At 41.8% G+C, this 27,559-nt stretch overlaps 1 protein-coding gene across 2 annotated transcripts in view; it reads left to right on the top strand.

Moving 5' to 3' along the window:
• The window catches only part of FNDC3B (fibronectin type III domain containing 3B), a 408,674-nt gene that overhangs the window by 234,829 nt on the left and 146,286 nt on the right, over positions 1 to 27,559 (top strand). The gene's annotated exons all lie outside the window — the stretch shown is intronic.

Below are 27,559 nucleotides of genomic sequence, written 5' to 3'. Positions count from 1 at the left end.
CCCATATGTTTCTCAGCCCACTAGATCTGGATGGAGTCAAATCACTCTTTCTGTCTCTAGAGTTCCTAGGGCACAATGAGGCTCAAAACTCTCATCTGAGCCCTTCTTTGGGATGTGTGAACCCACAATCTAGCTGACCTAGACCCTGAAAGCAGTGCTTCCAACTTCCCCAGCCCTCTCCCACCCTCCCTAGTCATTAAAAATTCCACATGGCTGTAGGGACTCTGGCTTCTAATTTAACTCCTTTGGGGATGATACAGCAGGGAAGCAAAGAACACAGGCTTGGCTAAGGAATTTCTTAACCACAGTCACTTTACGTGTAAAAGGCCCTAGAAAGGTACAGATCTGTGCAAAATAAGTAAAGTCCTGACATACACTCTCTCTCTCTCTCTCCCCCCTAGACTGATCTCACTTCTCCTCCGAGTCTGAGGTTTGTTTGTCAGTATTTCAGTCTAGGCAGAATGCCTTCTGTCTCTCCAGACATTCTGACTTACATATGGTGATGGTCTGCTCCCCTGCTTAAAGAAGCACCCCCTCTTAAACACAGACTCCTTTCTTTTCCCATGTGTCCAAGCTGAGGTCTAGCAGCCATGCAGGCACCTCTGTGTAGAAGATCCATTGTTCCATGGAGTTGAGCCAGCAGTTGAGAGACAATTAAAGTTGATGGCTCCAAATTGTTCTGTGATTGTCCTTTGGTGAGGTGTCAAGTACATTTCCTGAAATGCAATCCAATAATCTTACCTTTGGCAAGGTGATGTGTTCAGCACCCCATACGAAATGGAGGTCCCATTGCAAAATGGAGGTTACGATACAAAATGGAGTTCAGAAATTGATACAAACATATTTGTCTCTGTTACAACTTTAAAATGCTGAGCTGTCATCTTTACAAATGGTTAGGCCTAATAAATCTGGTCTTCTTTTAAGAATAAATGTTTATTACACTCACAAATGTATCTAGAGCTTGTGAAAGTGAGGGAAATGAACTACTGACCCGAGGTAGAGGTAATACAGTGCAGGCAGATGCCATGCAGATTTCCTCCAATGCCTCTCACTCCTGGTCTTGTCAAACTGTTGCTCTTCCAGTCCTGAACCTTGAACTTCACAATTATGTTGGATTGAGCAGGAATCTGTGGTGGTTTTGTGGCGTGTCCAGAAGGAGGCAAATATGTTGTTGTTTGTATTACTGTAGCACGTAGGAGCCCTAGTCATGGACCAGGACCCCCTGTACTAAGTGCTGTACAAACAATGAACAAAAACGCAGCTCTGCCCCAGTGGGCTTGTCATCTAAGTATAAGACAAGAGACAACAGATGGATAGAGACAGAAGGTGTTGTACAAGTAAACAATGAGAAACTATTGCTCAGCATGTGGGCATTTGGTATGGTCTTAATATTAGATGCATTCATGGACTTGTACACATGGTCACATTCTAGTCTTCGTAACCACTTTAAGCTTAATTACAAGTATGGGTCATAAGAAACCCTAACAATGTTTTTTGAGTAGCATGAATTCAAGGAGAGTTAGGGAAGCCAAGTTCCCCTTATAAAAATATTCCAGAGCTTAAAGGAAGAGGAGTTCCTCCAGTTAATTGTTTACCATTTGATCACTGATGCAAGCACCTCGAAATAGTAATAATTATGTTCACTTGGCCGAGGACTGTAGTGCCAATGTAAAAATGCTGTGTGTTCAGAACACGTCATAAACTGTTTCTTCTGTTAGCTCATCAATGCCTCTGGTGAATTTGCAACTCTTTAGTTCATTCAGTGTATTTGCTTCTGTAATATAGGGAGACAGAGCAGATTCGTCTCCCGAAAATAAACTGTCAAAGCTGACAGTAGACTTTATTAATATTGAAAAAACCACCCTGTGAAGATTTAAATAATTTGTCATTGTATGCGAATTTCAGTATTCCCCTGAGCAGTGAAACACAACCTTTACCCCAAATATACAAATAACATGCTGAAGCTTGAGTGTATAGATTAGTGTTGAATATGAAATATGGAGCGATATTTCTAGTCTATCCGCTCTCCCTCACAGATCTCTCCTACGAACAGTATCTGGATGAACCAGTCAATTTTTTATCTACTTAGAAGATATTTCAGAAAAATTGGAAATATAAATTCATTTTTTGTAAGTAGGTTTAGTAAGAGTGAGAGGAAGGATGACCTTATGTTTAGGGCACTAACCTACAACGTGGGACACCACTTTCTAGTCTCTGCTCCACTACAGACTTGTGCAAGTCACTTAGCCCTGGCCTGCCCGTAAAATTTATACTGACATACCTATGGCTGTCAGGGATATGGAAAAAGCCACATCTGCTAGGAACATAGCTCTGCTCTTGGCATAGCTAACGTTGTTTAGGGAGATAGTATCGCTACAGTGGCAGAAAAACACCTTCTGTTGGCATATGCTGTGTCTACACTACATGCTTTGTAGTTCACATGTAACCTTAGGCTGGCTGTGCCTGGGGATAAATACATTTAAGATTGTAAGGCGCTCAGATACTGCCGTGATGGGGACAAAAGAAACACTTAAAATAGACAAATACAAATAAATTGATCAAGAATAGTGGGAAGTGTTCATATGTGAATGTGAAAAGCTTCATCTCAGGGGCTTGTTCCTCCTTTGGTTTTGTATTTTCTCTTACGTTGAATAAACTGCATGTGCTATGATTTTAGGTGTAAGCGGGGAGCAGTTGTCCTTCTTTCTGTCTTTAACTATAGCTGAAGTATTAATATATTCCACATATTGTTCCTTTATTTGACGTGGATGTTGATCCTGCATATGCATTGATAGACCCCTATTGACTTCAGTGAGGCTCTGTGCAGGCTTAAAGGCTCGTTTGGGTTCAGTTGCAAGATTGGGGTCTTATTCTGCAGTCCATAATCATAGGGAAGTCAGTGAGGCTATTCCTGGGAGTAAGTGCTTGCTCAGTTTGAGTGAGGATTGCAGAATTGGGCCCTTATCTTCTTTTTTAAAAAAAAAAAATAGCTTTCACATTTTTATGGAGCTTGGCATTTTTCATTTTCTAGCTTGGCTGTTTTCTACATGTTAAAAGTTTTTTATCTTTAAAATATGTACAGAGACTATTTGTATCCATATTATACAGAGCAAAACAAATATTAACACGTTTGTTAAAAGATTAGTTGTACCCCTCCTATGCCGTGAACATGCAAACTTGTGTACCGAAGTCAACGGTATCCACTAGACACTCAGATACTTTAGTAAAGCAAAGCCAATAACACTCATGTATATTAGCCACTTGAGTGAGCTCATATAGCCGTAAATGTATTAGAAACATATTGACATTTCAAGCAGAGTGCACTCTCAAGTTCATGTCAAAGTCTACGTGCATGCAAACATTTATGGAAACCAGACTAAATTTATGGCTTTGCTTCAGCGAAGAGAACGGTTAAGATGTTTGTCAGATACAGCTGATAAAGATGCTTTGCTGGGGAACAAATGTTTGGAGAACTCACATGGCACTCCTTCCCCTCTGCTTACTGGAAGCCCATTTCTGTAATTGGCTTCTGCAGAGAAAATGAAAAGGGGTAAAGGAGGCATATCACAGACCAAGCAGAGGACTGGCCAGAGGGTCCATTCACCGTGCTGATCTGTGTAGTCTGTCTCTTGTTCCACCCAACTCGAGACCTGGGAATTTCAGACATTGGCTAAATACATGGCACCCACCCTACCTTGGCCTCACAAAGCACCTTCTCACTAAGGATTCTTTTCCTTAAGCCCACTGTGATGCAAAACAATTTCAAGGAAATATGAGCCTTTTAAGGTTTGTGTGCTTGTTCAAGATTGGGACCATAGAGAGAATTTCATACAGTGCTCATATTTCAGGAACAAAAACATAGTTATTTAGAACTTGAAATAAAATCACAATCTCATCAGCTTTTGAACTTGCAACCTTCTGTACCAAATCCTGCACTTTACTACTGAACTAGGCTACAATGTCTTGAACACCCAAGCCTTGCGAACATTTAGTTTCAAAACTAACTATCCTGCAAAACTCAGCTAGTTTTAGGCTGAACATAAACAAGATAACTACAGAGTCCAGTGTTTTTATATTTTCTTTGAAATTGTAGTTGAAAATCTAAATAAAGCCCTTCGTTATCTGTTCATAGAAACAAAATTTTGGAGACTTAATTTCATGCTTCAGTTTGGTTTTGTAACAACATTTTTGTGACAGTCATTCACATTGAAAGGTCTTTCTGGATCCCACAAAAGCTGAACTGAACAAAGCTACAGGCAACAGAGCAAAATAAACAAAACTAATTGGTTTCATTTTGAATTTTAGTTTCATCATACACAGTCTATGTTCTTTGTGCCTGAATCTATGCAAACTGTCAAAGCTTTGATGAAACTAATTGAAACTGAAACCTCACGACTCTACTTAACAGCAGTGGGCCAAATTTCTGATCTCCTATTCACACATCTCATTGACTTTATGGGTTCTTTGGGCATACATCAGAACAAAATACAGCCCCCTGGGTAACTGCTGAAAGTTCAAGCTGTGAGTTTGTGAAATATAAACCCTGCAATATATTTCTGATACAGAAACTCCTGAATAACAGACTGGGTCCAGCACTGAATCTGAGCTCAAGCCTGAGCCTTGTCAGAGTCCGTGGAGGTTTACATTTGGTTTCCCAGTTAGAGAGGTTAGACTAGCAAAGCGTAGATCTGGATTGGGAGATCATTTGTCCCCATTTCTAATTGCATAATACATTTTTACTGTGACTGGATTTTTTTTTTTTTTTTTTTTTTTTTTTTTTTTTTTTTTTTTTTTTTTTTTTTTTTTTTTTTTTTTTTACAGGGTTGTTTCCCACATTCCTGATAGAGCCATATGGATTCCTTTATTATTTTCCCGCATATACTTTCATCCCTTCTCTTGGCTCATATTGCTACCACCGTCTGTCTGGGTGAGGAAGACTGGAGAGGATATCTTTTGAGGTCTATTACCACTGTCCCACAGATCAGAAAGGCTGCTGCTGAAGGATGTTAGGGACACACACACACACACACACACACACACACTGCTGCAACTGACAATTGAATCGAGATCTCCCAACAGGTCGGTGGAAAGCACCACTACACTTCCCCTGTGCCTGGAACTTAAACCATTTCTAGACACTAGACCAACAAAAGGAATTGTCAAACACTTCTCCATCCTATTTTAATACTGATTTACCAGAAATCCCTATGCTGCGAGAAGAAAGCCATGCAAAGGTCTCAAAGTTTCAGACCAAGATAAACAGTGTATTGTAATATATTAGCACATGATAATGCAAACTACAGAAAATTATATACAGGGGAGGGGAAAAATGCTTTCCCTGGCTGGGAGGATCTGGAACATTGAGAGCCAGGGGAATGAGTATTTAGAGGGAGGAAACTTTTCTGCCTTCCTCACTATGTATTTAGAAAACAAAGCAAAACTAAAACAAACAAACAAAAATCCCCACCACTGGGTCTAACAATCAGAAGTAAACTTTTAAAAGATGTTCCAAAACTTTTGGCTGGTGTTTTTAAAGGTGCCGAAGGGTTTTAGGTGCTCAGATCCCATGAATGTCAATGGAATTTGAGCCCCTAACTCTCTTAGGCTCCTTTGAAAATCTCATCTTTAAAGTTTCCCTTTAAAGTGGAAATTGATGTCCAAGGTTTCTGTAACCTGGTGTGTCTTATCTGAGATGCCAGTGTGAATGAATAAAAGTTTTGTAATCTGCTGTCTTTATGGAATGAGTGGTACTTCTGTAAGGTTTCTGAGATTCTTCCCTCACTTAGACTTGGTCTAGACTTATAAATTAGATTGACCTAGCTATGTCACTCAGGGCTGTGAAAAATTTTGTGCCCAGAATGACATAGCTAGATTGACTTAACCTGTACTGTAGACGCAGCTCTTCCATCGACCTAGCTTCCGCTTCTCAGAGAGATGGATTAACTACATCAATGGAAAAACCCCTTCCATGGATATAAGAAGCATCTACATTACCTCAACATTACAGCTGAGTTGCTGTAGCACTTGTAGTGTAGACAAAGTCTTAGCATTGCATTGAACCAAATGATTTCAGCTTTCTATTAAATGAGCAGCGCCGTTCCATTTCTTCCCAGTTATATTATGCAAGACTTTGACCTGCTCTAGGTAAAAAGACATCAGAAGTGAAGCTGTAGTAAAGCCATTGTTCACAGAGGTTCATATGAACTTTTTCATGGGTTTGGCACTATCCGGATTGCACCATCAGATTTTAATTTGGTAGTTTTGAATGAGCAAACTCCAAAACTGGAGCAAAGTGAACACCAAAACTCAAAGTTGAGCCCTAGTGATAGCTACTGAGTTCCCTTTAGTTTTGACAAAAACTTGGCTCTGCTTTTGCTTAAAACTAGGCTATGGTAAGCATGTGTGATCTGTAGCAAAATGTTAGCAAACGTGGCCTGAGTTTCATCTAAATCAAGTTGGAATTCCCTTAATTTTATTGAATTCTTTTCAGGTAGCTGTACACAGGAGTCCATTTCAGTGAGACATTTAAACATCTGAAAACGTTCTCAGTGGTGAAAATGAATCTGTAAATCTTCAGTGTTAACTGCTGTTCTATTCAAGTAGAGTATGCTAATTGCAATGTCAGATGCAGGGTTTGGGGGCTACACTTAATTTACATTTGTAATTGGCTGTGGATTCAAAGTGACCCATTTTGTACACACTGTGCTTGAGTGTAGTGTCCTGGCCATACCAATGCGGTGTTCCTGATAACTTCATATTATTCTTTTTTCTCTTGTACACTAGAAAGCTAGCACCTGTCAGTGAAATTTGTTTATCCTGCATTCACTTGAGAAAATGTCTAAAAATCAATCCTGGCAGTGAGTGTGAAGTAAAGTTTTGAAGAGTTCTGGATTCTCATGGTGAGGTGCAAGCTGCAGTTATTAATGGGGATTAGGGAACACAGCTGGTGAGCAGATGGAATGTTTGTAATTTCAAAGCCAAACTCAACCATAATCCAAAATGTGCACAAACTCTGTTTGCTTCATTACTAGCTCATTTCTTTTTCTCCAGCTAGGATCATAACTCTAGTCAAATTTGGCCCTGAAGATATGTTTTACTTAATAGATTTCTAGTTCAGATAGTCATCGTTTATCATTCAGGCTGGACTGTAGTGTAATTTAGGTTTGCAATATCATTAATTTGGGAAGCTGTTAATGAACTGTGCTTCCCATCAGCAGGATAGTATTTTGGCTTAGGCTTCCAGTCCAGCCACAGATGTTTGGGCTGGATGAAAGGGAGCAGCTTCTCACCACACTCCTTGCTGTGGGCCAGTGGCTTCTTACAGAGATTAGTGAAACAGAAAAGTAGCTCTGAACCAGGTAGCTCTGTGCAATGTACTTAATCACTCTCTTTTTATACTGCACCCATTGCTGTGGTATTCTCCTCGCTGTCTGACTTCTGACTCTTTGCAAGACCAACATTGCAATGCCGCTGTGATATATTTTCTTGCATTTTGAGTCAATCAAATTCAATCCACGTGGGTTTCAGTGAACCCAAATGGTGAAAGTGAAGTTCAGTGGCAACCCCTTCAAAACCTCCCGTTTTCATCTGGTATTATTTTGAAATCGAAAACTTCTCATTGTTTTTCATGAAAAAAGCATTGAGTGTCTCAGGCCAACTTTGAAACAGGACCAGGGTTCATTCAAAAAGTTTGCAACTCATTTAATGAGTTGTTAATGAAACCAGTAGAGGTGACTGGCAACCGAAACTTCCATTCCGTGGGAAATTCTGACATTTTGGAGGAAAAAAAAAAACTAGTCTGAATCAGAACAAAAAGCCAAAATTTTGAAATTTTCTATAAAAACAAAAATTCTGAAATACTCCATTTATGTTATAATAAAATATTAATATAATACACAGAATATTCCACATGATAAAATTAACATTTTATAAGTCAAAACAAGATTAAGTTGAAACAAAAATGTTTTGACTTTTTCCCACTATACATTTTTGACCTCATTTACATAGTGCTGTGAAAATTTCATTACAACAGAAGTGCATTTTAAACTGAAAAACGGTTCTATTGTAAGTTTTTCAACAAGCTCTAACATAGGAGGCTTTGCATGGTTTCATTGTGAGTATTTCACACAGGTTAAGTGAAGCACTTAAAGACCCTTGGCTAGCTAATGAAGTAAGCTGGGTAGCGTTAAGTAGAGCCCAATATTACCGTGGGCAGTTGTAAACAAAGCAAATACTTTTCTGTAGTGCTGCCTATAAGAAATCAGCCAACTATAATAACAGCAAGGCTGATTGACAGTTTGCACTAACTGGAAAAAAGAAAAAACAAACCAAAAAACTCTCAAATGACATCAGAACCATCAAGTTGCATGCAGAACTAATCTGTGCAAGCATTTGACCTTGTTGTAATTACTCTTGTACTCACTGTGCATCCATCACATTGTTTCTTCCATTTGGTTGCTCTTTCTTCATATTGGACTGTAAACTCTTGAGGGGGGAGGAACTGTTTCTTCCTGTGTGTTTCTACAGCTTTTCGCACCGTGGGATCCTGATCATGATGGTCAGGGCCGGCTTTAGGCCGATTCGCCCGATTCCCAGGAATCGGGCCCTGCGCCTAAGAGGGCCCTGTGCCTTAGACACTTTTTTTTTTAAAAACTTACCCCGGGTCCCTGGCTGCGATCTGCTCAGGGGTCTTCCGTGGTCCCGCTCCCTTGAGTGAAGCGCAGGCGGGAACACGCCAAGCCCCGCAGCCCCGCTCTCCTGGCTGGAGCCCCAGCTGGAGCGCAGCAAGCCCCGTTCTCCCAGCTGGAGCTCCGGGCCTTTAAATAGTCTCCAGAGCCCTGGGGTAGTGAGGGGCTGCGGGGGCTATTTAACGGGCCAGGGCTCCAGCTGCCTCTGCCACCCCGGTCCTTTAAATAGCGGCCAGAGCCCCGCCACCCCCATGCATTCCCCAGGGCTCTGGCGGCTATTTAAAAGGTCCAGAGCGGGGTAGAAGCTGGGGAGCCTGGGGCCCTTTAAATGGCCCCCAAAGCCCTGGGATAGCAGGGAGCTTGGGGGCTATTTAAAGGGCTGGGGCTCTAGCTGCCTCTGCTGCACCCCCTACCCTGCCCACACCAGCCCCGCTCTCTCTGCCTGCAGCCAGCTCTGCACCCCATGCCCACAGCCAGTCCCTGTCAAACCCCCTGCCCTGTCTCCAGTCAACCCCTGCCACACACCCCTGTGGCCCTGCCCAAAGCCAGCCAGCACCACACACACTGCTGCCCGCACCAGCCCTGCACACCCTGCCCTGTCTCCAGCCAACCCCTGCTGCACCCCCCTGCCTGAAGCCAGCCAGTCTCACACTCCTCTGTCTCCAGCCCTGCCAACCCCTGCTGCATCCCCCCGCGGCCCTGCCTGAAGCCAGCCTGCCCCACACACCCCCTATCTCCAACCAGCCCCGCACCCCTTGCCCTGCCTGCAGCCAGACCCTACCTCCAGCCAGCCCCATGTCCACTTGTGCCCTGCAGTTCCCAGGGTAGTAACCCTGCACACCTGCTTTGATCAGGGGGGCAGGGAGCAGTTGGGACCCACACATGTGAAACGGCAGTCATTAATAACCAATCAACAGCATATATGATGCAATGTACATAATATATAATTTTATTATTTATATAGTTATGGAAAGTAAATAATACATGAAAGAAATGAAAGGGGTTTTTTTCCACTTTTTTTTTTAAAGTCATCCCTGCCAGGGCCCCGTCGAAAATGTTCGAATTGGGCCCCGCACTTCCTAAAGCCGGCCCTGATGATGGTAGCTTCTGTGCGCTATGATAATATAAATCCCAGAAAAAAAACCCCTATGTTAAAATGGAGTTACAGTTGAGAATATATATTAATTTTAAGGAAATTATGGGGATGTTGTATGCAACTCAAACTCAAATGTTATAAACCCAGGAAATATTGAGTTAAGGTTACCACCCTCAACAGAAATTCAAACATCTCAAGACACCCAAACAGACTTAATTTTGCCCTCTACTGGTGTCATGTAACAATTGCAATTAAGGTGGTGGTGTATTTGTGGTCCCAGATTAGGTTAGTGATTTTTAAAGACACACTTTGACTATTTTCCCCTCATGACATCACTAGCGGGACATAGTTAAGGGTGCTTTTCTAAATAATGCAGCTTTTAATTAATTTTAACTCATTGATTAACCAATTTACTTGTAAATTCTCAGAAAATTCATTCTTTATTCAAAGAGTGAATGCTCTAAAATTGGGGAGCTTACGTTGTAGTTTTCATATATAACAGCTGTTGAATCCCTACTCCAAATGCAAAACATAACTCATGCTTAACCATAGAGTCATGACTAGCACTTACATCATCATCATAAAAATAACAACTTTGCTGCCTTAAATATTGTTAGTTTTAGGCTTTCCGTGTTTCTCCATTCTTATTGCCTGTTTCTTGATATTATTGCTGAAGCAAATGGATCTATCAGCCTATCTATTTTTGCATTTATCCAGTCTGTGACCATCGCTGTAATACCTGAACACCTGTATCATTATTTTTGCGATGGTGCTACATTTTAGTAGTCCTCTGAACTGGTTATTTAGCTACAGCTTGCTATGTACAAAGAATTCACTTCTGTACTACTGCAGAAATGTGTAGCACAGAGACAGATCCTGGAAGATGCCACATGCTTCGAAAGAGAACTACTGGTGTATGGCCAAAAGTGTCGAGTGTAGCAACAACATAAGCAAGTCTTCTGGAAACTGATTCCATACAGACAGACCAGTTGTTATAGTGGAAGAACACTGCAAACAGCTGTAATGATTAATCCCATCAATATATTCACTCCCCTTCTGGACCCACACAGTTTCCCTACACCAACATCATTGTCAGCTGCAAAAATAACTTAATGTGCATTTCTGCAGCAAAGAAACAATTGCTGCAAAATCCATGTTATTCCACTGTTCGAGCACCCTGAATGTTACATTCATAGATGAGAAGAATAAAAAGAAGAAACAGCATTTTCCTGTAAAAACATTTTACTGGAGCATCAATGAGTCATGTGACTATCCACCTAGCCTTTAGAATAACAATAGAGCTCGTTTAGCTTGCCAGCCAGCCAGCCCTCAAAATGACTAAGAAATGAGGTTTTGTGCATGTTCTCGACATGATCAGCACTAACTTATAGGTGGGAATGTTATTGAAATAGTTCTTCCTACTTCTCAGAATTCCTCATTTTTTACCCTATTTTATTCATACAGGTTATCTCAGTTAAACTTTAAACTCTAATGAAAACGAGGTTATAGGAATGTTGTTTATGAAGGAATCCACAATATTTTAAGCATTCCCTTCGCCTTTGTCTCCATTTTTTGTCTCATTAGAGGAGTTGTATTCACAAAGTGAACCCTGCTCTTTGATGCTAAGGTTGGAAGTCAACTGAATTGGCATGGGTAACGCAACTCCTCTTAGTGGCACCAGTTTCTAACACTGGTTGTTGTCAGGGGCCCAGTTGGTTGGGATGGAGCAAGTGAGGCCAGCTCTAGGGAAGCAGGCTCCTAGGCTCTCCAACTGTGTGAACAGCCCTTATTTGTTGAACTTTGGCAAGCGTGGGCTGATGTTTGCAAGTATATCAAATTTTGAACCCAAGGTGGCTTTGAATGTGTATCTCAGCATCAGTCTGCATCCCTCTTTTGGTGGGGGTGGGGGGTGCTTAGATTCTGCTAACAAATGATCAACCATCCATAAATAATTGAGAGAGAAAGTACTGCTAAAACACTGACATCTGCCATCCCCTTTAGCTGCCTCAGAGTAAAATCCAAAGGGAAATCCCTCCCTTAATTACTTCTCTGATGCTATAGCTACACTACTGTGGTAAGTCGACCTATACTATGCAACTCCAGCTATGTGAATAACGTATCTGGAGTCGACATACCTTAGGTTACGTTACCACGGGGTCTACACTGTGGGGGGTTGATGGGAGAAAACCTCCAGTCAACTTACCTTACTCTTCTCGTTGGAGGTAGAGTACAGAGGTCGACTGGAGAGTAATCTGCAGTCAATTTGGTGGGTCTTTAGTAGACCCGCTCAATTGACCGCTGGTGGATCCATCTCAGACTGTCGATCCTTGCCGTAGTTTAGACCTGCCCTCAGGTGAGGCTGCGCACTTATAACTAAGGGCAGAATTGGCCCCAAGTAATATCTTAAAGGTTTTCAGGCTATTATGGGCAGCCTCTTGCCTCTGCATTTGTAAAGTACTTTACTGCCTTTCATGTTGTTTTAGCAAACTCAATGGATTTACAAGATTCCTTGCCAAGCAGATTGTTAGTTTTGGCTGCAGAGCTCTTTTTAATCTAGACCAAATTTTGGGCTCCTATGGAGTTCATTTCGACTGTGCAGTCTGATTTTTTTCCCTGTGCAAATATGCAGATTTGCAGATTATTTTGCTATTTTTTGCTGTTTGGTCATAAAATAGCTGCTATAATGTATAATAGGATGGCTCATCAAAGGCTTTTTTGGCCATATATGGCATGTTTATGTTTTTGAAGATTAAGAAAGAATAAGTTCTTTCAGGTTTAGTATAGATGCCTTTGTGCCTTTCCCTTCATTGGAACCCTGTTTCAGAGGAATTTATTTCCTGGCTGGCATGGAGCATCAGTAATGGGATACAGAGCCTTTCACCTCTAGATCGCAGGTTTGAATCCCAACTATGCTAGCAACAGTTGAAAGTTGTAACAGTCTGCGGCTTATGTGAATTATTGGTCTTTATTCAATTCCCAGAGGATACAAAAACCACCCCCACAATTGGCATTCCTGTTAGCTGCCTTACAGATAAACCAAAGTCTGACAGATAGAAAGACAAAATTGCTTTTTCCCTCTCTGAACTTTCCAGAGCCAGCACTGAGGCACGTAGCAGGAGAAGCTGCCTGTGGTTGAAGAGAGTGTTTCAATTTGTAGTGCTGTCAGCCTGTCACTTTTCATTAACACTGAATTCACTTAAGGGGGAAAAAATAAATCCATACTTCCTTTTGTTAACTGTGTTGGGTTTTAGCCTCTTACTCCTCCTGGCATCAGAGAAGCCAGTTGCCATGATTTAAGGGAACCTTTTATCTCAGAGGAGAGAACTTGCACCAGCAAATTCCAGTTAACTTCACTTCACTTTGCAGCTGGCACCAGTGATGATTTCTCATGGGTCACTGTTATTTTTTAAGAAAGCTCAGTATCCTGACTTCCCACCCTGCTGCTCTGCATATCTTAGCTAGGACTGAGGTAACCCTGGGATTTTCTGACCATGTGGTGTTTGCGTCAACTGATAGTAGTCGTAGTTGTAGTAGTAGTAACTTAGTGATCTTTTCAGGAGGTACCTTCTCTGAATGACTCCTCAGTTCATCAGACTGGCAGGATTGCTTCTGACTCTCTTGCCAGAGTGTGCCATCGCTCCTGAATTCTGATGAAGGTAGGAGAGAGAGAGACAAGCACAGATTCAAGTGACAGAAAATAAATTAGGGGAACCAAGAGAAAGAAACTAAGAAATAGTGCACAAATAAATGAAGGGAATTGAAGGATAGTATGAAGCACTGACACACATCCCAACCACCGCAGAAGGGCATAAAGTATTCGAAGACCCTCTTTTCTCCTAGAAATGGTTACCTTATTTTGTCCAAGTTTGTATCTGAAACAGCACAAAAGAGACACCCACAGAGAAGTGGGAGTTGAGAGTTCTTGGCTGTGCCACTGTATCGCTCTGTGACTTTGGGTGATTCACTTAAGCTCTGTCTTTCCATTGTCCAGATTGTAATACGGGAATAATAGTTACCCACTATAAAAGCACTAGGCAATATAGCAATTAGAAGAAATAAATAAATGATACCATTAGGTTGTGGTGGTACTGTCATTATTATTCATCACAGGGTGTCGAGGACATTGCATTATAGCAGTAACTGTTGGAGCTTGGGGACAGAGTTAAAAATAACTTGCAGTTCTCCTTCTTGATGGCTCACACAAATGTTATTTTCAAATGCTATGTCTGTACCTGCATTCCCATAGGTAGGAGATTTAAAAGGACTTCCCAGTCTGTCTGTCTGTCTTTCTCTAATCAGAAAGTGCTGTCCCTTGGTGTTTGAGAAGTACTAAGTACCATGAAGACAACTCCAGTCAGAGAAGTTATAAATCCAGAAAAAGACAGGCAAGGGAGAGTTTATAGTGATCTAGCATATATATACACAATCAGAAGAGGTAAGAAAAGAAAAAAATCCCAGGAGCAAGAATTGTAAGAACAGAGGTAATGCTTGTCAAAACAACAGACTTTCACAATTATTCTTTAGTTCTGTGCTCACCAGCAGTCTGTGTGACTGGGTAGACAATTCTTGGAATTAAACAAGGCAGCATGGAGGAAAAGCCATTGCTTTTGCTTTTGCAGCCTGGTATTTCACAATTAGAAGGAATGACAAAAATCATCATTTTATTGAAGGCAGTGGAGTTATATCAGGGATGATTTTTGCTCACGGTTTTTTTATGGTCACATGCTGCATTCGAAGCTGAAGCTATGCTCTGTAAAGTGTAATGAGATACAGCATAGCACTGTATGTAATGCTCATATACTAGAAACAACACAATAGAGTAATTTCATTTTAAAACCTCTTCCTATTTTATTCTTGGAAAATCTGAATGTTTAGCCCATTGGTCAGTGTGTGCTGAGTATTCCCTCTTTGACCAATCCACAAAGGATGAGTCTGTTATATTGTCAACTGTAGGGACACTCATGCTTTTTGGTTCTGAAGATCCCCAATTCAAACTCTGATGGCCGCTGTAACATATCCACACATGGGAATGTGTAAAGAGAGATCTTTACCTTTACATATCCTGCATATAGTCTGCCTACTCAAACAGGTTGCCAACACAATTTAAAAGGGTCCTTTGAAAATGTAGCCCTTAGAAACTACACACACTTAAATATGTTGACTGACACAGGCCTCTAAACATTATGTGTAGATTACTTTAGTGTGACAGATATATCCACATTACAAAAAGAAAAAGATATGAGTGGCCACATTCATAAATCTTTACACACACAGTTCATGAACCCATGTTTAGCGAGCCCTGATTTCCGTTATGCAAGTATCAGCCTTTACTTTATACTCCCAAAGATCTTGCAGACTTCTGTTGTATAATAGTGTAGCAGAAGCTGTCCAAAAATAAAAGACTATTTCTGACACAGAAAACTAGCTAAAAGGGTCAAACATGTAGCTATTCATTATAGTGGGAGAAAAGGACTGGGGTATAAGTTGTCTGCCATACAAGCAGATCTAACTTGTACTTTATCCATTTTTGTGGGTTGTCACTGTTTAATTTGGTGTTTCTTCAAAAACAAGCAGCTGCAGCCATGTGTAATACTCTGCATCTGTTACTGTCTTTGTAAGACACAAAGCACTTCCTTGAGATGTAAAACTGATGCAATATAGACTTTGTACTTGCATTTTACAAAAAAAGCCGCGTTTTGCCTTCTGGTGGACCAACTGCATGTTCAGAGCAGGAGATGACTCAGATTTTTAGCCAGTAAAGTAGGAGGTTGTTATTGCTGTGTTCTGGCAGTAGCAACGAAGAGGTGGAAAAGAACAAAACCACTTACACACTCCATTTGACCCTTGCATCCAGCATTTCATTCCACTTGCAGAGGCAACCAATATCCTTCTTTGCACTTTTCTAATTTACAAAAAATATCAAAATTGAAGATTTTTTTTAAAATTATATCCACTTTAATTTGATCAAAAATAGCCCTAACAGGCGTTTCTCTCATTGTGCTTGTTTGAATTCCCTGCACACCAGCTTGCTCACAAGCCTGGTACTTGCCCATATTGTCGAATGCTTTTAGTTTAATTAAGCACTGGGCACAGCTGCATAAAGTGAATTAAAATAAGAATCACTTTATCCTTTTGGGCCTGATCCTGTTTCCACTGCATGGCAAAATATTGACTGTGGTAAGTGGAGGAGCACTGAGGGTACATCTGCACAGCCCCAATAGCGTGAGCCCTGCGAGATTAAGTCAGCTGACCTGGGCTCTGAGGCTTGTTGCAGTGGTTTTCTTTTCTTTTTCTTTTTTGTTGTGTTGACATACCTTGAGTAACTGGAAAGCTCTGAAGCACATCCATAATTTCATCCTCATTCAGGACAGCACTTAAGCAAGTGTCTAACTCTTAAGTGGGTGCTTAAGTCCCATTGTGTTCAATTGGAGTTAGGCATGTATGTAAGTGCTGTCTTGAACAGGGATGCTGTGTTGAGTTCTGGAAAATGTATGCTTGCACTTTTAACATTTGTTTCTTGCTGTCTTCAAGCATCTAGGGAATGTCCTTATTTAAGACATCATTGGCATAGGTCGGTTTTCAAACCAGAGTGCCTAAAGTTAGACTCCTAGAGCCATTTTGAGGCACCTAAGTAGAAGTCACCTGATTTTCAGAAGTTCTGAGACATCGCAGCTCCCACTGAAGGCAGTGGAAGATGTTAGTGCTGATCACTTTTGTCAATCAGACCACTTATTTAGGTGCCCAAACTGAGATGCTTAACTTTGAGGTCTCAAATTTGAAAACTATAGCTACTGTCATTGTGTTTCATAAGATGTATATTAGCTTCAGTATCGTTTGCAGAGCTCAGAAATGTTTAATATTTAGAACTGAAAATGCAAACACAAGCATCTATGGAAATAGTTGGCAAAAATCCCTGACCATGGCTTAACCCCCGTACTGTTTTGGGATCTAACTGATCCCAATGCACACAAAAGTCTAAACAAAAATTTTTGTGCTGAACCAGTCTCTCTCCGTACATTAATTATTCTCAAACTAGGGTGAAATCAATCTTTTCACACTGGTTTTATCATCCTCCCTATTGTATTTTATGTGTAGCAAAAAAAATAAAATAAAATCACTGAAAAGGTAAGGTCAGGTATATGCTTCAATGTTAGTCAGTGGGGAGACTGGAAGAATTACACTGCTAAGGTCTTTGGTGTTCTCTTGGACCCTAAACACTTACAAAAGCTTAATAAAAGGTGAGACACAAACCACTGCCTCTTCTTTCTTTAAGTATTCTCAAGCGGTGATGAGGACAACCTGTTAGCATTGGTTTTGTCTGCATACCTGTGGTGGTTTTAGTTTAGCGAAAAAAGTTACTTAAAAGGTATTGGGGTTAGTTAAACTGTAAATTAATTACTCAGGTATTCCAGCTTCAGCAGAGGTGACTGGTACCTGCTGACAGTGGGGTGGGAGGCGAGGAATGGACAATGTAAAGGTCTGTCCCCTTCGCAACAGCTTGAGTCACGCCCATCCTTTTACCCTCAGCAGCCCCTCCCTGCAGCTCCCAGCTGTTTCCTGCTACCTTTCCCTGCAGCGGCATCTTGCAGCTCACCAGCTTCAGAGCTGCCACCTAAGGAGTGGCTTGGCTGGCAAACCCTGGCAGAATTCTGGGAGGGGAGGGGCAAGTGACCCTGCATGTTCCCCCACGAGTCACCTCTGACAGACTGTTTTTATTTTGAGGCAGCAGCTAGGATATGATTACAGTAATCCTTTAGCATAGTTTTTATCATAATTTCACTGGTTTTTGTTTTTCACAAGCAGTGCACTAAAAGGGTCTGTGGGGAGGGGGGGCCTGTCTCTGAGGCTGCAGATAACATTTGTCTTGTGTATCATCACAATTTTCCAGCAAATTGAGTTTCTGTGAAGATAACATTGTCAAATTGATTTTGTGGGAAGCCTACACTTGCTAGGAAGAGTTTCTGGCAAAGATACCCATCAGATACATTTTCTAGCAAGCCCACGCTTGACAGATGCTGTGGTAGGCGCAAGGACTCACTTTTGCATTGCACATGCATATTGCATGTCTGAATGCATCTATCGTTGGGATTTTGTTGAATTGCGTGTGGCATAATAAATCTTTGTGTAAGAGAGGGAGGTTTCTCAGAGACTTGGGTACAGAAATGGTGAAATCACTGGTGCAGCAAAGGAACATTGCAGACTTACCTCAAGATTCTAAGGAAACAGCATCTAGTGTGCTGGGTACTGATCAAGAGCCTAAGAAAAGGGAAAAAATGTTACAGCTGTTCCAAAGAGCAAGACAGAAAAACACATCAAAAACTTGCAAAGTGTAAGAACTTTGTGTGTTCAGAACATATTATCTGTTTGCTCCATTTGTTCAAAGTAGGAGGCTGTTTACTGCCACTTTACTGTCTGTGTTTTATATTGTTGCTGTTGCTATCTGTTTTCAAAGTCGAAACATGGAGCCAGTTAGATCTCAACACCTATATAGTGTGTAGTTGTTGTTTTTTTTTAAAATGTGTTTGATCATGGGGTCAGTTAGACCCCAGCACAAGTACTGTGTAGTGTGCTTCTGAATCTAGGAGAGTTTTAATTTGTTCATAGTTTTATAGTTCACTGGTTAATAAAGTCAGTTTTGAGTGGAGTTTTCCCCCAATTTTGATGTGCAAAGAGGTCTCCAAGACCCCAGTATGGAAATAATATTTGAGAGATTTTTGGTCCAATTTGGGGGTTAACTCTGCTTATAATTTTAGACTTGGACAGCTGTTTTGAAGAGGTTTCTGAGTGTTTCCTTAATAAGCATATAATTATAATGGACCCTAATTCTGGCTGATTTTGAAAATGGTTCCAATGAAAGTGCACAATAGCACATCAAAAGCAGTATTACCATGGCCATGTTATGACAACAGGCCCCACTCTTAGTGATTATTTCTGCTAGCTGTGGCATACTTTTCATGGTTTGGGGTTATCATAGACTCATAGACTCATAGGTCAGAAGGGACCAATATGATCATCTAGTCTGACCTCCTGCACAAGGCAGGCCACAAAACCCTGCCCATACACATTTATAACAACCCCGAACCCATGACTGAGTTATTGAAATCCTCAAAATTGAGATTTGAAGACCTCAAGCTGCAGGGAATCCACCAGCAAGCGACCCATGCCCCACGCTGCAGAGGAAGGCGAAAAACCTCCAGGGCCCCTGCCAATCCGCCCTGGAGGAAAATTCCTTCCCGACCCCAAATATGGCGATCAGCTAAACCCTGAGCATGTGGGCAAGACTCACCAGCCAGCACCCAAGAAAGAATTCTCTGCAGTAACTCAGTTCCCATCCCATCCAACATCCCCTCACAGACCATTGAGCAGACTTATCTGCCGATAATCCAAAATCAATTGCCCAAATTAAACTATCCCATCATAACATCCCCTCCATATACTTATCAAGCTTAGTCTTAAAGCCAGATAAGTCTTTTGCCCTCAGTACTTCCCTCGGAAGGCTGTTCCAGAACTTCACTCCCCTAATGGTTAGAAACCTTCGTCTAATTTCAAGTCTAAACTTCCTAATATCCAGTTTGTACCCATTTGTCCTTGTGCCTACATTAGTACTAAGCTTAAATAATTCCTCTCCCTCCCTAACGTTAATCCCCCTGATATATTTATATAGAGCAAGCATATCCCCCCGGAGCCTTCTTTTGGCCAGGCTAAACAAGCCAAGCTCTTTGAGTCTCCTTTCATAAGGCAGATTTTCCATTCCTCGGATCATCCTAGTAGCCCGTCTCTGAACCTGTTCCAGTTTGAATTCATCCTTCTTAAACATGGGACACCAGAACTGCACACAATATTCCAGGTGGGGTCTCACCAGCGCCGTATATAACGGCACTAACACCTCCTTCTCCTTGCTGGAAATACCTCGCCTGATGCATCCTAAAACCGCATTTGCTTTTTTAACAGCCATATCACATTGGCGGCTCATAGTCATCCTGCTATCAACCAATACCCCAAGGTCCTTCTCCTCCTCCGTCGTTTCCAACTGATGCGTCCCCAACGTATATCTAAAATTCTTATTATTAATCCCTAAGTGCATGACCTTGCACTTTTCACTATTATATTTCATCCTATTACTATTACTCCAGTATACAAAGTGGTCCAGATCTTCCTGAATAGTATCCCGGTCCTTCTCCGTGTTAGCAATACCCCCCAGCTTCGTGTCATCATTCTTATCACCAGCTTAAGAGGTGTATACCTAAGGATGCTGACTGTTCCGTATGATCCCTTGGCCTTGTCCTGCCATGCCATGGCTTGCACTCTTGTGACTCCTGTTGTGTGTGTTCTCTCTGTAGATTGGAGCCAGACTAGAGAGGAAAACTGCCTGCTAAGTTTCTGGCTTATCTGTGCACCTATGGCAGCCAGAATGTAACTGTAATTTAATAATTGCAATATTGTTACTATTTTTTCTGCGTTCTGTTCTCATGTGTGAATAATTATTTGCTCATTCGGTTCTGAAAATCTCAAAGATTACAGAACAGCTATCTCTCTGTGTTAATTTCCAGTGAGTCTCTTGCTTTGTTATAAAAAAAGGCTTAATTAATAATAGTTAGAAATTTATCAAGGAGGCATATAGTATATTGGGGAGTTTAGTGTCTTTCAAATTGTAGCTTGCACTTTATGTGACTGATAAAAGATCATTACTAGTATATGAGCCACTCACGGCCCTGTAAATCTGGAACAAATTCTGAGAAAGCATATTGTGTTAAGACTGGCGTATCTACAAGCGTGGTGCTGTGCTTGAAAATGCGACATAAGGTTTGCAAGGCATTCATGCTGATGTCATTGCATTGGAATGGAGGGGTTGTTGAAACAGTAAATACTTTCTGTAGCCAGCAGCTAAGTATCTACTGGACCTCTTCTTTTTCTGTGAAGGAAAAAATGCAGAACAAACCTAAAATCAGTAAACTGTATTTATGGTGAGAAATTTTAATTAGTTTAGGGCTTGTAGCTGTTACAAACTTTGTGCATAAACAGCTGGTATTTGAGCAAATGTGAAAGCCAGTATTTGTGGAAAGTTTAAACTTTAATATATATTTTTCTGTATTTTTTAAACTTGCCTTGCTTTATAAAGCACTGTTGGAATGGTAGAAGAATTATGTGTGTACTGTACATGCAGGAAGAAGCAGGGACTTGTGCTAACATAAATCTATAGGCTTCAGTTCAGCAAGAACTAGCTTCTAACATTAATAATCACCTCTCTATATTCTTGGGGGAAATTCACTCTTGGTGAGTTTGGGTATGTCAGAATTAAAACCCCAAACTTTGGAGGCCAGGGGAACAGAATGTGAGCCTAAATTCAGATTTTACAGCTGGTCCCTTTACTATAAAAGGTTAAACCAAAACCCCAAATCCAAACAACCCAGAACTTGAGAGTAATTCAGGATCTGGATTTGGAATCAAATTTTGTAGCTCGAGACTAGCCGTAGCATCTCGAAACATTCAGAAGTATCCCCTTTTCATAAGCAATAACTGAGGGTTTTATATTGTCCTCTGGATGGTTCCACTGAGCACTCATGGAATCCTTCAACTTCCTTCTATGATGGACAGTTTTTCCATGACAGATGTAGGACACAGATGAGAAGAAGAAAAGCTTTTAAGAAGACATTGATCCAAAGTGTTGGAGTGAGCTCTTCCCTGACCACCTGTTGCTGATGTCAAACAAGGAGGACAGTATATGCCAGCTACTTGGCCCTGCAATTCCTAGTATTAATGTGGAGAGATTGACGCATTTTCTGACTTCAGACAGGCCAGGAAGAGTGAGAAAGGGGTCAGAGATTAAAAACAAACAAAACTGGCCATTTGAGGCTGGATTCCCTTTAATAAGTGGGCATATTCCCAATTTCTCAAGCAATCACGGGTAATATTTTTGCCTTTAGAAATTTGCTGGCCATTAGAAGCAGGGTTTGTGATCCCTCTTCCCTACCATACTTACAGACATTGCATGATACTTGTACTCCTCAGCCTAAAGGGTGGAAGTTACTTTACTAGCACAGCACAGCCCAGCCATGGGTTAGGTGTTTTACACCTGCATGAGCTGAAGATTGTGGCCTCAGGGTTGAGAACTCATTTTTGATGTGCTCTCACTACCCAGTAGTGTCATTATTCTTCCTAAGGCCTTCTGTTAATGGGGGCTGGATGCAGCGCCTTCTAGAGACTGGCAATGCAGTGCTACAGCTGGCCAGAGGGAGGCATTTAGAAACATGCAAGATCCTCTTTTTTCACCACCATGTGCTGTCTCCAAAGGGCTCCCAAGGTTCCTTGTTGGCCCAGGAGAAAGAGCTCAAGTTTGATACTTGAATATGTTGTTAGCAAAGAGACTGGCCCCATCTGGTGACAAATAGGACCAGCATCCTGCTGAGAAAAGGATCCATGATCTCTCTAGTTCTCTCTAGACTAGTGTAGCCCAGAAGGATGTGGATGTTCACTAAAGAAATGCTATAAAAACTGTCACCTCTGTGAGTGACTTTGTCCTTTATTATAATAATAATAATAATTAATATCACTAATCATTTTAATTAAAAAGTTGTTGCCGTTTTGCCATATGTCAGTTCCACTGGTGTTAAGTTACTACTTGACTTTCATGTGCATCTCTATTGTCCATTGTCTCTTTAGTTTATATTGCCTCCCATTTAAGGTGTATGATCTGTCATCATCATTATTATTGTGCCTGAATGCAGCGTGGTGCCTTTTAAACCTTCTAGGCATCCACTCTGTAGAGTGTAGTGATCTGAAAGTTTATATGATGAACTTGTATATAGTGTTGCAATTATTTCCTTTCTTAAAAGATAGAATGTTTTATGGTATTAGCAGCAATGGAATAAGCCTAAGGTAACTCATACCTCCAAGAGTGCAGGGATCATGAACAAATGATGCAAACGTCATGAATGGAATATGCAGATGTCCTCAACTAGGCGTGACATTTGTATGTTCCTTGCATTAAGTTTGTGAGTCTTATATTTTTCCTGCACAATCCTGACACTTTCTGATATGGGAAAGGACTGCAGTGCATTCTGTGTCCCATTGTCTGCCTGTTTCAATATTTGCAGAACACCCTTGAGGTTGAATTTTTACATGAACTTTCAAAAATGAAAAATCTTCCTTGGTTTATTAAACCGATATCAAAGCAGATTTGGAACTGGTTTGTAATTTGAGTGTGGGACTAACTGCCCTGAGAACATTGTCTGTTCAACAGCACAAGTAATGGCAGTGCAAGTCTCAATACATTTCCTGGCCACTGTGTGCTTCAGTGCTTCAAACCACAGAAACAACTGGAAGTGCAAAAAAGGGCAAATCAATCTCTGATACTCATCAGACCTTGATCCTCCCATGAGACTGCCAACGGGCAGGGGTGCCATTAGCACTAATGTTAGTGGTTTGCAGTCTTTTATACTGCAGTGCTTTGCTGTGGATGACACCAAATGATTGCACTCTACAGGAAAATGTCAGTGGTGGGAGTCAGGGCTACTTTTGTGATTAAATAAATTAATTTTCAAGTGTTATGTGGGTGCCCTCAGGGTGAAAAAAACATCTTGCCATCAGAACCTTCCATACCGAGTGCTGAGCATCAGTGGTCCTTTAAAGAGTTAGCTGTTTGGTCATGTGGATTAAATTCATTCATACTTGAGTCACCTTGCCACCTCTCGTCTCTCCTGAGGCCTAGTCTACACTACGCGTTTATACCGATTTTAGCAGCGTTAAACCGATTTAACGCTGCACCTGTCCACACAACGAGGCCCTTTATATCGATATAAAGGGCTCTTTAAACCGGTTTCTGTACTCCTCCCTAACGAGAGGAGTAGCGCTGAAATCGGTATTACCATATCGGATTAGGGTTAGTGTGGCTGCAAATCGACGGGTATTGGCCTCCGGGCAGTATCCCACAGTGCACCACTGTGACCGCTCTGGAAAGCAATCTGAACTCGGATGCACTGGCCAGGTAGACAGGAAAAGCCCCGCGAACTTTTGAATTTCATTTCCTGTTTGCCCAGCGTGGAGCCTCTGATCAGCACGGGTGGCGATGCAGTCCCAAATCCAAAAAGAGCTCCAGCATGGATCGTACGGGAGATACTGGATCTGATCGCTGTATGGGGAGACAAATCTGTTCTATCAGAGCTCCGTTACAGAAGACGAATGCCAAAGCATTTGAAAAAAATCTCCAGGCTATGATACAGAGTCCACAGCACAGTGCTGTGTGACAAGCGTAACGGAAAGCCAAAGAATCAAATGGACGCTCATGGAGGAAGGGAGGGGGTACTGAGGACTCCAGCTATCCCACAGTTCCCGCAGTCTCCGAAAAGCATTTGCATTCTTGGCTGAGCTCCCAATGCCTGTAGGGTCAAACACATTGTCCGGGGTGGTTCAGGGTATAGCTCGTAATTTACCCCCCCTTCCCCCTCCCGTGAAAGAAAAGGGAAAAAATCGTTTCTTGACTTTTTTCAATGTCACCATATGTCTACTGCATGCTGCTAGTAGACACGGGTGCTGGGGCAATGAACAGCAGCATCCCTCCTCTCCCCTCCCTTCCCCATGGCAGACGGTACACGTGCAGTAGGACTGGTAGCTGTCCTCGTCATCAGCCCGTGAGTACTCCTGGCTGGCCTCAGGTGAGGTTGGCCAGCGGGGCGCCTGGTTAAAAATAGGAATGACTCCCGGTTATTCCAGGCAGATGGTACAGAACGGCTGGTAACCGTCCTCATCATAGCAACTGGGGGCTGAACTCCATCAGCCCCCCCTTTCATGTCTAAAGAAAAGATTCTGTACTGCCTGGACTATCATAGCAGTGGGATGCTGCGCTCCTCCCTCCACCATTTAATGTCCTACCTGGACTATCATAGCAGCTGGAGGCTGCCTCCTCCTCATTTTATCTCACTAAAAACTCAGTGTTTCTTATCCTGCATTCTTTATTACTTCATCACACAAATGGGGGGACCCTGCAACAGTAGCCCAGAAGGGTTGGGGAGGAGGGAAGCAATGGGTGGGGTTGTTGCAGGGACACCCCCTAGAATGGCATGTAGCTCATCATTTCTGTGGGATCTGACACGGAGCGACTGTGCTCTCTGGTTCTCTGATACACTGCTTCTCTAGTACACTTGCCCCATATTCTAGTGCAGGACTGACTCTATTTTTAGATACAACATAAAGGAGGGAATGACCTGGGGGGTCATTCCCATTTTTGTCTTTGCGCGCCCCAGCGGCCAACCTCAGCAAAGGTCAGCCAGGAGCATCATCCATGACAGCAATTGGCAGACGGTACAGAATGGACTGGTAACCGTCTCTGCTACCTTGCAAAGGCAAATGAATGCTGCTGTGTAGCGCTGCAGTACCGCCTCTGTCAGCGGCAACCAGTACACATACGGTGACAGTGACAAAAGGCAAAACGGGCTCCATGGTTGCCATGCTGTGGCGTCTGCCAATGCAATCCAGGGAAAAAGGGCACGAAATGATTATCTGCCGTTGCTTTCCCAGAGGAAGGAATGAGTGATGACATTTACCCAGAATCACCCGCGACGCTGTTTTTGCACCATCATGCATTGGGATCTCAACCCAGAATTCCAATGGGCGAGGACAACTGCAGGAACTATGGGATAGCTAAAGGGTAGCTACCCACAGTGCAACGCTCCAGAAATCGACGCTAGCCTCGGACCGTGGATGCACACCGCCGAATTATTGTGCTTTGTGTGGCCGCGTGCACTCAACTTTATACAATCTGTTTTACAAAACCGGTTTATGTAAAATGGGAATAATCCTGTAGTGTAGACATGCCCTTAGTTACATCGACACTGATCTTTTTACTTGCCTGAGTTCTCTGATGAAGTTTCCTTTACTTGCTTCCAGCTCTAAACTGACCTTTACTGCATGTGAAAAATCATGACGACTGGCATTGTGCATCTGGCACCAAGCCGTTCTGAGTCTGGAGGAGTGTGGGTGGCTGAGGTAGCAGGCGTGTGCACGTGTGCAGACCATGTACTTAGTGAACTGGAATCAAAAGCTTCCCTAGGATCAGGGATATGTTAACTTTGGTTAGAAAGCTGATGCCTTTACATTTTTGTCATTGCTGGGGATACCGTACTCTCCTAGGTCTCGTTATTCAGCTCCAGGACTTGGAATGGCTTAAGCCTGCAGCCCTTTGTCTGCAAGGCATCAAAAAGGGTTTAGTTACTGTACAAAGCTATCATTTTTCACAAGGAGAAGGAAGTGAAATTTCATTGAGCTTTAGGGTTGATTTTCATCTCTTAGTTAGGGTGCCACAGATAGAACCCTTGCTAGAAAGCAAACTGAGGAGAGAAAATTCAGCCCACGTGTTCAGGATTTAAGGTCAAGAAAGATTCAAACTTAGCTTCTGGGGCTGTAATTGAGGGTGACGTAATGACCATAAAAGAAACTTTCAGTGGCATAGTAACAGCATTCTCTTACCCACTGTAGGCGTAGAAGCAGTTTCATACTGACATTCTTTAGAGCTGGGCCCAGAGCACTCATTCTGAACCCCTTCAGAATTTTCAGATCTGGATCCAAATTTCATGGCTCAGGGCTGCTTCTGCAATAGAACTAAAGGGAACACTGAATCCCCAAAGTCCCTAATCATTGACGAACTTTGTATTTGGATTAACATCTGGGTCTTCTCTCAGTGGGGTCATGCCCATCTATATAGTTGTCAAGTCACATTTGTCTTAACCATACTGAAGCACGCTAATTTATACGCTTCGGACTTGGTCTTAACGCACGGGAAAAAATGGCCTGCTATCTTCCTCTTGTTCAGAATTAGCTTAGGTTAATTTTAGTCAAGAGGCTGAGATGGAAAAGCACTCCAGATCATAGGAAGCAGTCCGGCTGTCATTCCCACTACACACAGAGGCACATTCTTTCAGGAGGAGATGAGCATTTACATTGGAGTTTTGCCTGTCAGTACTCAACCAGTTTTAAATTTTTGGCATGCTAGTGCATAGAACTTTTTTAAATGGTGGTGGTATTCTTTTTCCAAGCAGGTTTTTGACAAAAATGGGCAAATTCTTGGCCTTCAAGAAATAGGTCAGCCTTTTGGGGAGTAACCAATTTCTGGAGGTTTTGATTTAAACCTGCCGTTTTTTTTCTTCATGAGTTTCACATTCCTTGTGGCAGAATTTTATTCTACTATATCAAAGGTCCTGCTCATTTTGTTTTTTTGTTTGTTTGTGGTATAATTACTTAATTTTTTTGTGAAAGATAATATGTTTGGCCAGCACACTTCCATTAAAATAAAAAGGCTATTAATTTTCCAGCAGAGTGGGCTCTAAGTGGGAAAGTGAGGACTCTTCTTGCAGTGGAGCTCCATGGATGACAGAATAAAGATATTTTTGGTTAATAAGCCAGATTAATCGTAACATTTATTGAGTTATAGAATACCCTGTGTCTTTTTGCAGTATATTTGTGGAACTAAGTTTTTTGTGTGTGTGTGGGGGAGGTGGGCCGGGGGTTGGCCACATGAAACCAAATGGTAATCAGTTTAGGAAGCCTGCCGACATCAACTCTGTAGCTGCAGTCATTGAGGCTTGAAAATGTCATTGGCCATTCATTCTTATACCATATTTTTCATATTCATATATAAGGAACCATACATTGTATTTCTTCTGCCATTGTTACATAAGAGCAAACTGTGCCGCAAGAAACTATTTCTTATGAATCAGTCCTACTGTTCTCTGTCTCTTTCCTAGTAAAAATTTCACAATGGAGGAATATAGAGTTTGATGACATT

The sequence above is a fragment of the Chelonoidis abingdonii genome, chromosome 8 (genome assembly GCF_003597395.2).
Source record: "Chelonoidis abingdonii isolate Lonesome George chromosome 8, CheloAbing_2.0, whole genome shotgun sequence".
Lineage (NCBI taxonomy): Eukaryota > Metazoa > Chordata > Testudines > Testudinidae > Chelonoidis > Chelonoidis abingdonii.
The sequence above is the reverse complement of the archived record's forward strand: the minus strand, read 5'-3'. Positions and strand labels throughout refer to the sequence as shown.